Source organism: Stomoxys calcitrans, chromosome 1 (genome assembly GCF_963082655.1).
Source record: "Stomoxys calcitrans chromosome 1, idStoCalc2.1, whole genome shotgun sequence".
Lineage (NCBI taxonomy): Eukaryota > Metazoa > Arthropoda > Insecta > Diptera > Muscidae > Stomoxys > Stomoxys calcitrans.
This window is the reverse complement of record NC_081552.1, coordinates 159,443,407-159,456,754: the sequence shown is the minus strand read 5'-3', so window position 1 is coordinate 159,456,754 and position 13,348 is coordinate 159,443,407.

Sequence of the window (13,348 nt, the reverse complement as noted above, 5' to 3'; positions counted from 1 at the left end):
CTTCCAAACATCGGGTACTATAATAGTGTTCAGATAGGCTGAGGACTGTTGTAAGGTAATCGACTCCAGCCAGATCCAGATTCTTCAGCACCAGTGTAGAGATTCTGTCTGGAACCAGCGCTTTACTCGACTTGGTGCCACGGGTGATGCACGGTAGTTGTTATTGTTGTAGCAGTATGCTGTACACTGAAAGATTCCATCGAGCCAAGGCGGTACGTACAACCGACTGCCATGGGATTGCACGGTAATTTGTGATGGCTGCCCATCGGCACGGTTATACAAATGGATCCCCTTCCAGCCTTTTCACTCTCGGGTGAACGAATTGACGTTTATTTAAGGAAATAACTTACAAGTATCGCCAGTATTTTTTGGTTATAAAAAACTGTTTTCCAAGCAAGCAAATAAAAAGCAAACCTAAACAAAAATCAGCTGTTTTTCTAAAATTTTTTACTGGAAGTCTTTCGCGCACTTTTGCGGCTCCTACTCTTCTGCAAATATTTACTGAAAAAGTACGCGAACAGACCTATATTAAAGTGCGCTTGGGTAATACGCAATATATAACCTTTAAAATTAATGAGATTACATTGCACCTGGCCTTTGACGATTGATTCCTGTATTCAAATCCTGGCAAGAACACAAGAACATCTGAAAAAAAAATTTTTCAGCGGTGGTTATCCCCTCCTAATAAGCTGATATTTAACAAGTTTGCAACTGTTCCTAATGGAATTTTCGTGTGCAAATTTTACATCGCACAAATTTGAGCGGATAAATAACCATAGAAGGTTGTAGTCCTTTGTGCAATCGTTTTTATAAATTGACTAAATTTGTATGCCATTTTAAGGAAAATTTTTAATTTTTTTGAGATAAAAAACGATTTTGGAACAAATTTGATTCGAGCGGAATTTAAATGCTGTTGAATTGGAATTTGGAATTTTGTTCAACCGTTTCGGCTGCTCTTGAATATAATCGATATAATGAAAGGATTTTGACCTATTTTCTCTTCTAGTGACCTAAACAAACATTTACAATAATAATTGTAAAATTTTCAGCCTGACCCATCATCAATATACACATTTTTATCTTTTCGCATGGGGTTTTTATACCCTCCACCATCAAATGGGGTTAGACTAATTTCGTCATTCCGTTTGTTACACCTTGAAATATTCGCCTAAGACCCCATTCTTGATCGTCACGACATTTTAAGTCGATTTAAAGGAGTAAAGCTAGGTGCTTGAAATTTTGCACAAATACTTTTATTAGTGTAGTCGATAGGGATTCTAAATGGGCTATATCGGTTCATGTTTTGATGTAGCTGCCATATGAACCGATCTTGGATCTTGACTTCTTGTGCTTCTATAGGGCGAAATTCTTATCCGATTTGGCTGAATTTTGGCACATATTGTTTTGGTATGACTTCTAACAACTGTGACAAGTATTGTATAAATCAGTCTATATCCTGATATAGTTTCCATAAAAACCGATCTTGGATCTTGACTTCATGAGCCTCTAGAGGGCGCGATTGTTATCTAATTTGAGTGAAATTTTTCACATATAGTTTTGGTATGACATCCACCAAAATTGCCAAGTATGGTCTATCAGATATCAGTCTACAACCTGATATAGCTGCCTTATAAATCGATCACCTGACTTGATTTATTGAGTCCTAGACGGCGCAAAATTTTGCATATGTTACTTTGGTATGACTTCCAAGTATGGTCTTAATTGGTTCATAACCTGACATAGCTGCCATATAAACCGATCTCCCATTTTGACTTTCTGAGCCTCTTGAAGCCGCAATCATTACTCGATTTGCCTTAAATTTTGGAGTGATATTTTTAATTTTTCAAGTTTTTTGCCTGTTAGGGCGAGATCATAAAATTTTACAATTTTTGTTTGTTTCTCTTTCGAGACGAGCTCAATGATCGGAGGTGCAAATGGAAAAGGAAGGCCGAAGATAGCAACGCACACCAATCACTATGGGACGCGTTTCGTCTTTGGTTAGAAGACTTTTCAACCATATTAGGTGTGTTGGCTTCAAGGGCAGTGCTTTGGTATGTTGTATTTGAATCGTATTAATAGTAAAAACGCACTTATGATACAATTACCACATTAACCAAGCTCGACAACCCTGCTTAATAGCTGTACTTTCTTTGTTATTTTTATATGACTTGTACGGCATAATAAGTACGTCCATATCGGTCAATAAAAAAGTACTTCTAAGAACTTGACAAATGCGATCCATGGTGGAGGGTATATAAGATTCGACCCAGCCGAAATTAGCACGCTTTTAGTTGTTCAGAAATAAATTAGATTTCTAAAAATAAACATATTTTAGGACATTTTGTTGTATATTGTTCTGCTCTTTTACAATATATTGATCTGCGGCAAAGTTATATAACAATATACATTTTTTAGATAGAATAGATACGCGGATAGAACTCAATTGTATTTGGGATCGAAAAAAGAAAGCATATTTATATTGTCGGGATCGCTTTTCAGAAAAGGGTCTCATCCTATTTTAAAGGGGGATATCGTGAATGGCCCACATTTAGAAATTTATTTACTGCAATTTACATACACAATTCAAAGTAAATTTGAAAGATTGTCCCATTTCACGCTAAAAACTTGAAGAGAATCCCGAATTTCCTTGGGAGGGGAGAATTTTCTATTTACATAAAGAGAAAAATACCTGGGTGTATTTGTAGGACAGGAAATTGAACTTCAAATCAAACATTTTGAAAAGGGCAAGCAATGCATCTCTTGTCCTATACTCCTACGAGAGAACAATTGGCAAAAGTTGGGGGTTTAGACCGCGCGTCATGCACGGGGTATATACTGCATACCCATAAAGCTATATGGTGTTGGGGTCTGGTGGACGGAGCTTCAAAAGTCCACCTACTGTTCAATACTCAACCGGACCACAGGATGGTTTGTTTGTGCATCACAGCCGCACTGAGGACGACACCATCTGATGCACTGAATTTAATGCTACATCTTATGCCTCTGGCCATAGTGGCGTGACAAATTGCTGCGACCACTGCCGCTTTTTGATAAAAAGTACCACTATTCCTGATAGAACCGTTTGGAATTACGATATCCCTGGTAATAGAGGTTACATAGACTTCTATACAGATGGTTCTAAACTAAACGGCCAGGTAGGCTATGTGGTGTACCCTAAAGATCTATAACTGGTCAAAGCGGAGATCCTTGCAATTAAGAAAGTTTTGGAATGGCTAAGATATAATGTCATAACGACGATTGGGATAAATATCTTTTCAGACAGCCAAGCTGCCATTAAATCCCTGGAGAACGTATGAACACAAAAACCACCCTCGACTGTCGCTGATCTCTCAACGAGATGGCTGAACAGTTCTAAATCCACCTGTTCTGGGTGCCGTGCCACAGAGATATCTTAGGGAATTGTAAAGCGGACGAGCATGCGAGACTTAGAACTACCATATACATTCCAGGGAAATTGGAAGCTGCGGGTATGCCTCTAGGGACATGGAAGCTAAGTTTTCAGGACCAGGCCCGAAGGACAACCAGTGATAGATGGTCACAAAGAGGGGGCTGTTAGCATTCCAAAACTATGTGGCCTAATATAGACTTGAAGAGGCCTACCGCTTTGTGTCCGTCATGGCAGGTCACTGTCTAATTGGAGAACAGTTGTCAGTAACGACTTTTGCACAAGCTGTGAGGACATCGAAGAAGAAGAGACAATAGAACACCTTCTGTGTGTGTGTGTCGCGGACTAGCATTCAGAAAGGGGTTCCACTTTAGGTTCTCATTTCTTTGGGAACCTGTCTGATTAAGAGGATGTGAACATTCGCAAGCTGTTGGGCTTATCAAAGCGGTCTGGATGGTTCAACGGTAGGAACTAGAAGTTATCTTCCTTCTTCTGTTCCTGTGGTATCAGTGGGCCTGCTGGCAGACTTCCGCTTAGACCTTACCTAACCATCCCGCGAAATAATCAGTAATGCCTCATTAACTAATGAAGATTTTGTTAAAGCATGGAAAAACTTAGAGAATGGATATGAAAAGAAGCGTATGCTTGTACATATTTGAACAACTTAAAACACTTTTTATTTTACCAGCTGTTTGTGTTGTATCCGCCGCTTCGGTACAAAAGTTTCAACGCACAATAACTAGTTTCACCCTAACTTTGGAGGCCCTTTATGTTAAAATGGGGGGAGTGGGATCCAACCTAGAATATTTCTGGAAGAATTTGAGAGTAGTTTATAGGAACAAACGTTACGGATGTTACGGCAGTCATCGAGTAAAGGAAAATTTAGGCCTGCAATGGCTCTTGGAGTAAAATATGTATATATATAAAGGGAGATTGATATATATGGTGAGGTATACATATATCTGCCAAAATTTTGCATAACTCTTTCCACAATACGAAGACAAACAACAACTACAAGATGGTTGAATCTTTAAAAAGGTCTAGCATAACTCAGCAAAATCGATTTATAAATTCACCTTTTGTGGGCCTAAAACCTTAAAGGAAGATTGAAACATATGTGAGGTATATCCAAATCTTGACCGATCTCGGCCATATTGCACAGAAATTTCGCTGGGCCCAACACAACTAACTAACTTTTTAACGAAATTGGACAATAAATTCACCTTTAATGGGACCAAGACCTCAAATCGAGAGATCATTCTATACGGCAGCTATATTCAAATGTAGACCGATCTGGGCCGTACTGAACAAAGATTTTGAGAGTCCTTACACAACTCACTGTCCCAAATTTCAGCGAAATCGGAAAATAAATGTGACTTTAATGGGCTTAAAACCTTAAATCGGCAGATCGGTCTATATGGGGCCTATATCAATATATTGTCCGATATAGCCCATCTTCGAACTTAACCTGCCTATGGATAAAAAAAAGTATGTTCAAAGTTCAGCTCAATATCTCTGTTTTTAAAGACTGTAGCGTGATTTCAACAGGCTTGACGGACATGGTTAGATGGCCGATTTGGACCGTACTTAACATAGTTGTTGAAAGTCATAACAGAACACTTCATAACAGAACACTGTGAAAAATTTCAAGCGGCTAGCTTTATGCGTTCGACCGCTGTCGTGATTTCGAGAGACGGACGGATATGGCTATATCGACTCAGAGAGTCGAAGCGATCAAGAATATATATACTTTATGGGGTCTTAGACGAATATTTCTAGGTGTTACAAACGGAATGACTATGATGTTGGGTATAAAAATGTAAAAATATTTTGGAATCAGCTGATCAAATAGAACTACCTTATTAAGTGTACTCCGATAAGATTTATCGATTATACGATAGCAAAATAAAAAAAAAAATGACGAACTGTTGATAACTTTGATAACAGTTTTTATTGCCGTCCACCATAGAATCGGAGGTATACTCAATTCATGTTCTCGTTTGCAAATTCTTGATATATTGACGAATAAACCAATGGAGCACAAATATTATTGATCGCCCTATCATTCTATGTCAATTTAGCATTATGTTTGGAACAACACTGGCTAGCTGCTTGTTGGTAAATGTAAATCAAAAAATTCAATAAACTTTTGTCAGACCTTTGGTATTGCATCACAGATTGAAAAAGTTGTCATGGCTTAATTGTTGCTGGCTTTTATCTTATCTAATAAAGGGTATGTTGGGTCTGATATCTGCGAGTAGTTTAAAAAATAAAACCATTAAGTAGGTATTGTAAGTGTTAGAATTTAATTTTCTTAAGTAAACTGATTTTGTTTTAATAATATACGGGTTGTTGGACATATAAACAATTAATTAAAGTTAATTCCGGGCGCTTAATGACTCTTTCAAGTAGACCAACACAGATGTATTAAAAATCATTTAAAATTATTGGTTGGCTCTCGGTTCGTATTTTCACATGAGCAGCTGTTAAACTCCATACAAAAAAATTTTAAATTGAGAAAGGGTTAAAAAAATACATGTATTTTCCTCTAAGGACTCAAAATTAACAGTTAAACACATATACCAAGGCGTATTTTTCATCGACGGCATCGGCGAATTGCTACAACAAAGAATCTTTTTTGGGATATGTCAAAGAAAATCCGATTCGACATGATATTTAAAATTTTCGGCAAATTTGCTTCGATCAATCAGAGCACAAAGAAAGAAGTTTAAATAGGGCAAAGAAAATCCGATTCGACGTGATATTTAAAATTTTCGGCAAATTTGCTTCGATCAATCAGAGCAGAAAGAAAGAAGTTTATTGATTTTTGAGTGTCAAGCTAGAAAAAACAAATTTAAAAATTTTTAAAATTCCTAAAAGCTCCAGAGGCTTTTCCAACGAAACCACAAAGATGACAGGTTTAAATAGTTTTCACTAGGTTATTGTAGTGGTAAAATAGCTACCAAGTGAATGCCTTTAATCTTCCATGATAGACCATGGTAGTTCTGGCTCAATTCCAATTGGGCTGGGACTGATTTCAACTTCATAGACGTATGTCTCTGTCCCCCTCCTAATGCTGGCGACATTTGTAAGGTACTTTGAAATGTAAAAACTTCTCCCCAAAGAGGAGTCACTCTGCGGTATGCCTTTCGGACTCGGCTATAAAAAGGAGGTCTCTTATCATTGAGCTTAAAATTGAATCGGACAGCACTCATTGATTCGTGCGAAGTTTGCCCCAGTTCCTTAATGGAATGTTCATGGGCAAATTTGCATTTGCATACACTCAGAAAAATGGTGAGCTTAAATAAAGTAAAACACTTATGCCAAATAAGTTATCCAATTATAACCTAATTTGGTTAAATTTTGATTAAATCAAGAAAAAATCAAAAGTTTTAGTAAGTTTTACTCGCTTGAAATTATTGACAAATATTTCATAAACTTGTGTTTGGGAAGTTATGTTACTTAACCAAGTTTCTTCTTAACAAGTTAAATATTCCTATAGCAAATAACGTCCTTATTAACCCAATATAAATAAGTTGTTAAGTTGAGTTCAACGCTCGCTACAAACTAATATTCTTCAAATTGAATAAATATTCGTTCAAATTAGTTTACGAATTTCCCAAGTTTGAGTATTTTTTTATTAATTTGATTTAAATACAAGTTTTATCTTAATATTTTGTTAAAAATAAACTAACGTTAACAGATGGAAATTTTTCGAAAGCCTTTGGAAACTAAAAGTGCGAACACTTTTATTTTAATTGTTAATATATATAAGAAATATATATAAGCAAAGTGTAAATTCGATATATTAATAAAAGACAACAGAGGATTATTATGAGAATAAATAGAACATCTACAAAAAATTAATGAAATATTACAAGTGTATTAGTTAAAAGTGAATGAAATAGAGCAGAGATTTTGTAAAATGTTTGTACAGATATATTAACGCACAGTAAAAATTTCGAACATTTTATTCCATCAATTGTATTGAGTTCAGTTCAAAATATCTTTCACGACTGTTCATCCATGCACTGAATACACATTAATGATTTCCATTTGGATAACGTTGAACCATAACGAAGTTCAATTGATGTATTTATATTCTATTGGGTTACCCAAAAAGTAGTTGCGGATTTTTCAGGTCGGCCAAATGAAGTTGATGATGACCAAATCAAACCATTAATCGAATTGGATCGTCATGTAACTGAGCGTGAGATAGGAGAGAAGTTAAATATACCAAAATCAACCGTTCATTATCACATAAAAAGTCTTGGACTTGTGAAAAAGCTTGATATTTGGGTACCACATGTATTGAAAGAAATTCATTTAACAAACCGAATCAACGCATGTTCTATGCACCTTAAACGCAATGAATTCGATCCGTTTTTAAAACGAATCATAACTGGAGATGAAAAATGGATTGTTTACAACAACGTTAGTCGAAAAAAATCATGGTCCAAGCATGGTGAACCAGCTCAAACCACTTCAAAGGCTGATATCCACCAAAAGAAGGTTATGCTGTCTGTTGGGTGGGATTGGAAAGGTGTGGTATATTTTGAGCTGCTTCCAAGGAACCAAACGATTAATTCTGATGTTTACTGTCAATAATTGGACAAATTGAATACAGCCATCAAGGAGAAGCGACCTGAATTGATCAATCGTAAAGGTGCCATATTCCACCAGGACAACGCTAGACCGCACACATCTTTGGTCACTCGCCAAAAACTTAGTTAGCTTGGCTGGGAACTTTTGATGCATCCACCATATAGCCCTGATCTTGCACAATTAGACTACCATTTATTTCTATCTTTGCAGAACTCCTTAAATGCTAAAACTTTCGGCAATGATGAGGCTATAAAATCGCACTTGGTTCAATTTTTTGCAGATAAAGGCCAGAAGTTCTATGAGCGTGGAATACTAAATTTGCCAGGAAGATGGCAAAAGGTTATCGAACAAAATGGCAATTATATATTTGATTAAAGTTCATTCTAAGTTTTATTAAAAATGCATTTACTTTCTTTTAAAAAATTCGCAATTACTTTTTGAGCAACCCAATATATCTGCAATTATTAAAAACCAATAAAAATGTCTTTAGAACTATACGGAGTTCAACTTAATTCGAAAGTAGTTTATATATTGGGTTGCCCAAAAAGTAATTGCGAATTTTTTAAAAGAAAGTAAATGCATTTTTAATAAAACTTAGAATCAACATTAATCAAATATATTTTTTTACACTTTTTTTTCTAAAGCAAGCTAAAAGTAACAGCTGATAACTGACAGAAGAAAGAATGTAATTACAGAGTCACAAGCTGTAAAAAAAATTGTCAACGCCGGCTATATGAAAAATCCGCAATTACTTTTTGGGCAAACCAATAATATACTAGCTGACCCGGGACCGCTTAGCTGCGCCTTCTTTTACTTTGTAAGGAACAAAATTTTCCTTGGAATATTTATTTTCGACAATTAAAGAGCTTTTAGTGAAATACCATGTTACGAAAATAGTATATCGCTTGACTAACAGTTTAACAATATAAGTGCCTTTATCTGAATCCCACATTATCTTTATTGGTCTACGAATTTAAGTTTGGATGTAAGGTGTACTCCATTCTTAAAATAGTTTATTGCAGCCCGCTACTCTCATGATATTTGATTTAGGGGTGTTTTCGAGGGTGAGGAGGTCCCCCAGGCACTTGGCCCTGAAAAAATATCAGCATCGTGCTCTTCTCTTAAATACCATTTATTTAAACCCCATATTGCTATTAGCTTAAGAGGAGTTTATAGGATGAGGCGCCCCCTAAACACATGGCCCAAAATAGGTTATCAAATTCGTTTTCTAATCTTAAATACAACATATTGGCATGGTCGAAAAATTGTTACCCTTTGCGCGGTGTTTTGGGAAAGGGGTGATGCCCTTAATACATGGTCCTAATTTTGGATTTCAAATTCGTATTCTACTCCCAAATACATTTATTTGAGTCCAATTTTGCGATGGTCACTAAAAAATTGCTGCTAGTGGGGTATTTTGGGAAAGGGGTTGACCCCCAGAAAATTGGTCCCGAAAGTGGGTATCAGTTCTCGCTCTACCCCCCAATACCTTTCATTTAAGCTCCACATTGACATGGTCGGTATATATGGCCGATTTAGGGGTCTTTTGGGGATTGGGGTGGTCGCCCAAACACATATTGCCATTGGCCTTAAAATTGGACATCAAATTCGTTTTCAAATCTCATTTAAACTCCTTATTGCAAAAGTCTGCAAATATGTCCGGTTTGGGGTATTGGCCCTAAAAACTGTAAATATTTAGTACACTCTCTTTACGACCCAAATTGTCTTGGTGAGCAAATACGTCCTATTTGGGGGTTGTTATGGTGGTGGGACGTCCTCTAGACAGTTGGTCCCTAATGTTGATATCAGATACGTGGTCTACTCCCAAATACCTTTAATTTGAGCCCCATATTTCCATAGTCGGCAAACATGGCCGGCTTGGGGGGTGTTTTGGGGGATGGGCGGCCACTCAGTGAGTTGGCCTTGAAATATATATCGGATTCGTGTTCCACTCTAAAAACCCTCTTATTTGAGCCTCATATTGCAAAAGTCAGCAAATACTTACTATTTTGGTGGGGTGGCCCCATAGACACTTTTCCCAAATATTGATATCAGATTCGGGCTTTACTCCCAAAGACCTTTCATTTGAGCCCCATATGGCTATGGTCGTAAATTCGTTTCCTTTGGGGGATGTTTTTGGGGAGAGGCGGCCCCCCAAACACGTGGTGCCATATTTGGATATCAGATTCTAATTCTGCATTCAAATACCTTTTATTTAAGCCCCATATTCCCATGGTCAGTAAACAAGTCCTGTTTGGGGAAGGGGAATATTTGGATATCAGATTCTAATTCTACACTCAAATACCATTTATTTAAGCCCCATGGTCAGTAAATAAGTCCTGTTTGGGGGGTGTTTTGGGGAAGGGGTGGACCCCTAGAATCGTGGTCCCACATTTGGATATTAGATTGGTATTCTACTCGTAAATACCTTTCATTTGAGTCCCATATTGCCATGGTCGGTAAATATGTCCAATTTAGGGGTGTTTTGGTGCTTGGGGTGGTCCCCCTAGCACTTGGTTCGACAAATGGATATCAGATACGTTTTCTTATCCTAAATGCCTTTCATTTGAGTCCCATATTGTCGTGATTGGTGTAAATATATGGTTGGTAGGTTTTAGGGTGGGGCAGGCCCCTAGGTACCCCATCCGAAATTTGGATACCAAATTTTTATTTTTAGGATACTATATGAGAGCACACATAATTTCGCTTAAATCACACCACCCATCTCCGAGATCTGGCGTTTCTGAAAATTACGGTTAGGGGGAGGGTCCGCCCCCCTTCAGATATCAAAAAATGTAGTACCCTATTTTCACCACGATGTCAATATTAACCATCTGTGAAGATTTCAAGAAAATCGGTTCAGCCGTTTCTGGGTCTATAAGTAACACACAAACATACAAACAAACAAACAAACACAAATTGATTTTCATATATAAGATAATTATAACCATTGGGTTAATTTTTTTAAGTGCAGGTGCAGGGTTATGGCTAAACGAAGACTTTTTTCCGAATAAGGAATTATTTCTTATGATTTGGTTAAAATTGGTCAAAATAGAAAATCAGTTTTTGTACATTTTAATCTATTTTTAGTAAAAATTCCAAACATTTTATGCCAACAATTATTTTCAAACGAGTTAAAGTTGTTTGATACGATAGTTTTCCTTATGTACAGAATGAACTAAACTAACCAGAAGTTCACATGTTTACACTATTCTTAACAACAACATAACTAAAATCGATTAAAAATTTCTTTAGTTTTTTTCGGGGGCGCCACAATGAACCGAAGTTCCCTCCGTGAAGTGAAGCTGATGGCGATTGAGGTTGTTAGACGCCTATCATTATATAACCTAAGTGTGAGAAAAATAACACCAGCAAACACAGAAATCAAATCATAAAATATTTATTTTCAAATTTATATATTTATAAGGCGCATTCACAAATTAATTAAAATATTCAATTCCATCAGCTGTGCTGATTCAGCCACCTTATAAAATACGCCTTGCCCTATACTGGATAACAATTACCTGGGAGTTTTTCCCTACTCCCTTTTCCCCTATTTTGAATAACAATTCTTGGGAGTTTTTTTCCTACTCCCTTTTCCCTCTCATTAAATAAACTACGAAAAGGGGGAAAAGTAGGTATTCTGAATCGAAATAAAAGGGAAAATGAAACGATGACATTTGGGAAAAATTCCCCACAAAATATTGATTTGGAAAAAAAGTTCTGAATTTAAATTTTTTCATTTTGTTGTTGGTTTAACCCAGCTTAGATCAATGTGTTTTTTTCTTGCTTCTATTTCAAAAAAAAAAAAGTAAAAAAGCTTTAAGTTCGGCCGGGCCGAACTTTGGATACCCACCACCTCGGGTATATATGAAAACCACCTTTCATCTGAATCCGGTGAAAACTGCATATCTTATGTCCCATAACAATTATATTGAAATATGTTCCGATTTGGACCAAATACTAATAAGTACAAATCATTGTTCTCTGTGTATAATAAAATATTGGTCTTTTTAGTAGCTATATCTAAAAATTAACCGATCTGTACCATATACGACACGGATGTCGAAAAGCCTAACATAAGTCACTCTGTCAAATTTCAGTGAAATCGGATTATAAATGCTTCTTTTTTGGGGCTAAGACTTTAAATCGAGATATCGGTCTATATGGCAGCTATATCAAAATCTGACCCGATCTGGGCCAAATTGAGGAAGGATGTCGAAGGGCCTAACACAACTCACTGTCCCAAATTTCTACAAAATCGGATAATAAATGTGGCTTTTATGGGCCAAAGACGCTAAATCGGAGGATCGGTCTAATGGCAGTTATATCCAAATCTGAACCGATCTGGGCCAAATTGAAGAAAAATGTCGAAGGACCTAACATAACTCTCTGTCCCAAATTTCTGCAAAATCGGATAATAAATGTGGCTTTTTTGGGCCCAAGACGCTAAATCGGAGGATCGCTCTATATGGCAGCTATATCCAAATCTGAACCGATCTGGGCCAAATTGAGGAAGGATGTCGAAGGTCCTAATGGATAGTTCGATGTGTTACAAACGGAATGACAAAATTTATATACCTCCATCCTTCGGTGGTGGTTATATAAACATTTGTGATATGTTAATTGTATCAAGGGGCGTGCTACGGGAAAAAATACATTGTTTTTATAAAAATATGATGCCACTTCTACTTTTTACGAACAATTTATAATATACGAAAATTGTTTTTCACTTTTTCATTAAAGAAAAGTAAAAGTTTTGTTAGGTTCTCCCGGTTTTAATATGTCATGTACCCACCATAGGAAGTTTACAAAAGTTTTTAAGTTTTAATGACAATAAAAAAGGGAGAAGGGACTAGAAATGGTCCATCAATATGTATACACACAAAAAAAGAATTCGTTTCACATAAAGAAATTTTCAACAAGTAAACATCTTTTGTGCAAAAAGTTGGACTTTGTTTACGATGAAAGTACATTTTTTTCCGATAAATTCTTCCAAGGATTTGTGACAAATTTCATATTTTTATACCCTCCACCATATGATGGGGGGTATACTAATTTCGTCATTCTGATTGTAACTACTCGAAATATTCGTCTGAGACCCCATAAAGTATATATATTCTTGATCGTCGTGAAATTTTATGTCGATATAGCCATGTTCGTCCGTCTGTCCGTCCGTCCGTCCGTCTGTCTGTCGAAAGCACGCTAACTTCCGAAGGAGTAAAGCTAGCCGCTTGAAATTTTGCACAAATACTTCTTATTAGTGTAGGTAGGTTGTTATTGTAAATGGGCCATATCGGTCAATGTTTTGATATATCTGTCATATAAACCGATCTT